Below are 6,000 nucleotides of genomic sequence, written 5' to 3'. Positions count from 1 at the left end.
AAGAAAGATCTATTTGAGAGGAAGATGTTAAATATACAAAACAAAGTATAATCAATATCACAAGATTTCTAAGTAGTCAAATAAATGAATTAATCTTTTTTTCAAAAAGTTCTACTTTTTTTAAATTTTATTATGTTATGTTAATCACCATACATTACATCATTAGTTTTTGATGTAGTGTTCCATGACTCATTGTTTGCGTATAACACCCAGTGCTCCATTCAGTACATGCCCTCTTTAATACCCATCACCAAGTTAACCCATCCCCCCACCCCCCTCCCCTCTAGAACCCTCAGTTTGTTTCTCAGTCCATAGTCTCTCATGGTTCGTCTCCCCCTCCGATTTCCCCCCCTTCATTTTTCCCTTCCTGCTATCTTCTTTTTTTTTTTTTTAACATATAATGTATTATTTGTTTCAGAGGTACAGGTCTGTGATTCAACAGTCTTACACAGTTCACAGCACTCACCATAGCACATACCCTCCCCAGTTAATCTTAAAGAAAGGAGGAGAAGACCTTTATTGAAATCAAGAGAAGAGGAGGATAAGATGGCTCCAGATGTAGGCCCCTAGCATATTAGCCACTTTATGCTCATCCTGCCCATTCAGCTTATTAATGTGATGTTCTGTGGGCTACCCAAACCATCCAGATTTCTTCATATCCTATTATGAGAAGAGGGTGAGTTAACATAGCCATAGGTAGGGTAAGCCAATTAAGAAATGTTTTTGTCCAATCCATGAGAATATGAACTACTGCTGATCCTCTTTTCCTCTTCTTCTTTTTAAAGATATATTTATTTATTTCAGAAAGAGAGAGAGCATGCACGGCAGGGAGGGGCAGAGGGAGAGTCTTAAGGAAACTCCATGCTGAGTGTGGAACCCCAACAAAGGGCTGGATCTCACAACCCTGAGATCATGACCTGAGCTGAAACCAACAGTCAGACACTTAACCGACTGTGCCACCCAGGCACCCCCCCTTCTGGTCCTCTTTTCTTATCAGAATACTTTAAAATGCATTCACAAAATTAATGGCCCAGTGTCATGTAGCTGAGGTTTAACGTATCTCCTGTAGTAACAATGAAACATCTGACACAGCATCTGCGAGAAGGGCTACCAGTGTTGGATGCTGCAATGACCGACAGTTACTCCAAAGGATCCATCAGTATCTGTAAAGGCCAGACTAGCAGACTAAGAGGAAATAAGGAAATGATAGGGACAACTACCCCACAAATCTCTGCCACACTCTCACTACACCTTTTCCCCACAATGCATTAGCTAGCATGGGTGTTTCCAGCGTGGGGGCAATTTCAGAGATTTCTATTTGGCCTCCCTCACTATATGACCTCTTTACCTAACAGGCAAGGACCCAGTGAAAGAATTATTCCAATGATCAAGTATGTCATCTCAGTTATGCTGTAGGGAAATGACCGTGGACACAATGGACCCATTGAAAACTGGATTGTAATCAGAACTCCATTTATTTTCTGAACTTCATAAACCACCAATCTAGCAGGGAAGCCATGATGATGCTTTGGAGTGGGACCAGACAGATAAGGTCTCTGTCTTCAAGAGGTTTATATTTTTGTTTGGGGAGATATGTAGATTTATTTTTTTAAATGTAAGAAAATCCATGGCAATTGAAAGATTGTGCCTTCAAGAGAGTATTTCTCTCAATAGAATGCTAGACATCAAATTATGTGTTTATGGAATCAGCAAGTTATTTTAAAATGGAGCTAGTGGACATAGACTGTCACTGTGAAGAAGTCACACAGAAAATAGCACTTTAAAGGGAAGATACAAGTGTGTTAATTGGAAGAAATAAATGGAAACGGTGCTTGAAGATGTAAAATAAAGGGAATAATTAATGGAGTAAGTCCTGCAAAAAGGATGGTATTGTGAGTGTAGAATAAACCACTGGCCTTGAGAAGAAAAATGGACCTTCTTTTTCCTTTATAAGAACTGAGAATTTATAAGAATTAAGAACAAGGTGAGAGGGGCTGCCTGGGTGGCTCAGTTGGTTAAGCGTCTGACTCTTGATGTCAGCTCAGGTGTTGATTTCAGGGTCCTGGGATCAAGCCCTGCATGCGACTCTGCACTCAATGGGGAGTCTGCTTGAGATTCTCTCCCTCTCCCTCTGCCTCACCCCCACTGACACGCTCTGTCTCTCTCTCCTTCACTCTCTCTCTCCCTCTCTCTAAAATAAATAAATGAATCTTTTAAAAAAAAAATGAGGTGACAGGTGAAAATACAAAGAAAATGTAAGGTGGGAAATACCTGAGAGTTGAGCTTTTCTCAGATGGTGTTATTTATCTTGGTGAAGATGAAAGGGGCTATGGATGGGTATTTAGGTGTGAAGAGAGAGCCAAAAATAATATTTGGAATTGTACCTCTGAGGACCATAACTCCAAATCATAACAGTTGGCTCATGGGCTTTGCTGAGGGCTCATCAAAGGTTACGTGCCATGAATTTTTAGAGCATCTAATCAGCATGAGTTTCTCCAGCAACCCAAGAGCAGAGAACATAGAAAATTCAGGTTGTAAAGCAAACTGAAATAAAAGTAAGTAAATAAACACATAAAAATAGATGGCAAATACGATGGAAAGTCAGGGCATTTGATATACAAAAGTGTTACTGAAATGTATGATGACAAGGTCCAATATAGACAGAGAATTCAGAATCTAGGAGAGAAGTCATGGTCAGTTCATGATAACATGACAAGCCGATGCAGAATAAGGTAGTTGGGAAGGTAGGAAGTAAAAAGATTGTAGACAGAAAGGAATTGCAGACTCTGGCTATGGGGTTACAGAAGTTCCTAGAAATAATATAGTCAGGATGAGGCATTGAGCCTTAATTAAAAGTATTGTGTACAGTGAGGGTTTCAAAAAATACTTTTCGAATCTCAATCCACCATTTATTACAGATCTGTATATGAAATCCTAAGGTGCTAATTAAAGCCTTTGTAAACATTTGCACATAGTAATTTCACAATTCTTTGAGGAGATATGAAGAAGCACTTCATCTTTTGAGCACAGCCTATTTTTGCAAGTGGTTGTTATCAATGTGAAGTTATAAAAAGAAAACTTCAGATGCCTTCTCTGCGCTGTTGGCAACAGTCTCTTTCTGGCCAGGAAAGGAGGATGATGTGATTGGATTATAGACTAGAAAATTCCTAAATGTGCCTCATGCTATATTTATGATGATTGAATTAAATTTCGTTACCCCCAGGGTTTGGTGATCAACTTGGAGAACAAACAAAAACTAAAGAAACTGAAAAGAACATTTTCTCCTAATGTTCTGCTTCTTAGTAGAGAAAATGAATCTTAGGAGCTGTATTATTTTGACTGGAAGAAACAACTCACGCAAGGCAGCAGGTGGTTATCGTTTTGAAACAAAAAAATAAATGCAAACTCCCATACCTTAAAGTTCAAAATGTTCTTTTGAACTTAATCCAACTGAGTATTAATGTCTCCTGAGTATTGATGTCCGTGGGTGAGCTCTGAAATGCGAATACAATGAGTGACTTCATCATTCGGGATCACATATTCAAAGTCCTAAATACAGAAAAAACAGAGTAACTTAATCCCCCTCAGCCTATGAGAGTCACATTTCTGGAAGCAACATCCCCCGCCCCCGCCCCCGCCCCCACCCCCGCATCCCAGCTCAGAAATACTGAAGTGATCAAAGAACCAAAGCATTTGGTTATATCGATTCCCTAAGAGCAATGTTACATCACCTGAGCAGCACACACAGTACACTGAGGTCTCCCCAGAATCATGCCTGTTTTAAATGAATTGCAGAATATCAAACTGACTACATCTTTAGTCCAATTTGGTCACATCTCTACAGATACAATACTTGTTTAATTTGTTTTCTTCTACAGTGGAAGTTTTTTTCCCCCCTCTCCTTTTCCGGAATGCAGAGAGGAAATTCATGGTCTTAATATGGTTTGGAAGTTCTGCAGAATACTTAATGGACTGCTTTGATAGGTATAAAATGGAAGCAGATGGATTAAGTCCTCCAAATTACACAGCACCAGGACACATCATTCTTGCAGAACGCCGGACTGTGTCCCAGGTGGTGTCATTCACATTACATTCTCTGTTGTGCAACATGGTGGCCCTGTGGAGAGCAGATTACAAATGAGTTTGTCAGGTACGTGTGCATGAGCAAATATTTGTGGGCAGAACAGGTTGTCTCTTCATCACACAGATAATAGTAGGCTAACACTTATATAGCACCGACTTGTGCCCGGCACTGTTCTAACCCCGTGGGAAAGATAATTTTATTATCTCATTTCACACATGAGGAAGCTGAGTTAAAAAGAGATTAGGTGCCTTGCCCTTGGTCATAATGCTCATAAGTGGCAAAACCAAGATTCGAAAGCAGGCAATCTGCCTCCAGAATCTGGGCTTGTCTGCTTTTCAGATTGAGAAAATAATAACCAGGACAACAATATAGTTCGTGAGATCTGCAATGAAAGAAATATTTGGGAGAGCACTTGATTTATTATCCAGGCTAGGTCTTTCAAAAGCAAGCACTGGATAAATTTTCTAGTAACTTGTAAAAATATAAAACAAAAGGAATTGACAGTGGCATCTGAGAGAGCAAATTTAATCATGTAGCAATTACTCCTTTCCTCTTAATATCATATCAAACCTGCACACACACACAAAAATAAAGAAACCAGCTTTTTTAGAGAGGGTTATCATACTCTACTCTCCATTTTTCCTTTTTTTAATGGAATGCAATGAAAGAAGGGTATGAGCTTTCTTTTGCCATATGTTTCTTTACTGTTACTATAACAAAGTGAAAGTCAATAAATGATGGAAATGAAATGCACAAAAATCTATATTTATAAAGAATTAAGAAAATATCTTAAAAGGAAGGGAATCACTCCTGCAGTCATTTTTCTATTGCTTTTATTCAGGTGCTTCCTGATGGTGCTGTTTTTTATTTTATTTTTTTACTTATATGATAATGTCCAATTAAAGTAAATTTTTCAGGAATATGAGAGAACGTTTCAAAGTGTGTGTTATACAGAATTTTTAAAACATAATTCAGTTTTATCAAACATAGAAACTATTATCCTGGAGTTAAAACAAGGCATTACTGATTTAAATGTGCCAGGCAACCACATAATATAGCTTTTTTTTCTACAAGATTTATCTTCTACTTGACAATGTTCATACATCATTCTCAGATCCTGACAGATAACCTGATTGTAAAGATTTTACAACCGAGCTACTAAAGTATGCCAAGGTTCACATAAAAGAAACTCTGGCAATTGGTAAAAGGCTTCTCAATAAAATGGAACACCCTTACACCTCAAATAGCTCTGTGAAAGATTGAAAGATAAAGACATTTGGATAGAAATTTCTTGGCAAAGTCAAAAGTAGCATGCAGCTTGGTTCTGCACCTGAAAATGAAAGTCACAAACATGAGTAAAGACATTATCTTTGGAGAGCAAAGATGAAAGTTCCCATCCTAAAAGCTTTTTAAGAATTAAAAAAAAAAAAAAAAAGTGGTTCCCACCTCGGTTTGAAAGTGCCTAAAGCAAATCCATTAGAGAAAACTAACACTGTTTCTAGAAAATTTCCTTATATTTTCTGGAGTTTGAACAGAGCCACCTTCTTGGAGAGCTGAAAATGCACATATTGTTTCTATTGATCAGGAAGAAAAGCTGAGGCTGCTTGCAATTTAGTTTGCCATCTTCAGGAGGGCACAAGAATATTATACTTGAGAGTATTGAAAATAATATGCAGATTCTTTAGGAGGGAGCGACAGCAGTCTCGCAGTCTCCAGTTGTGAGGAAGAGTCTACCCTGCACCTGCAGCTGGGCTCTCTACCCCAAATAGCTAGGAGAATTTTTAGTTAAGACTGGAGAGTCAATTTAAGAAGCAAAAAAAAAAAGAGGAGTGTGTGTGTGTGTGTGTGTGTGTACTTTGCTTATCTTTTTATTTGTCTAGCTGGGCCCAGGAGAACAAGAGAGATACATGACTTAA

The sequence above is a fragment of the Neomonachus schauinslandi genome, chromosome 3 (assembly GCF_002201575.2).
Source record: "Neomonachus schauinslandi chromosome 3, ASM220157v2, whole genome shotgun sequence".
Classification (NCBI taxonomy): Eukaryota; Metazoa; Chordata; class Mammalia; order Carnivora; family Phocidae; genus Neomonachus; species Neomonachus schauinslandi.
The sequence above is the reverse complement of the archived record's forward strand: the minus strand, read 5'-3'. Positions refer to the sequence as shown.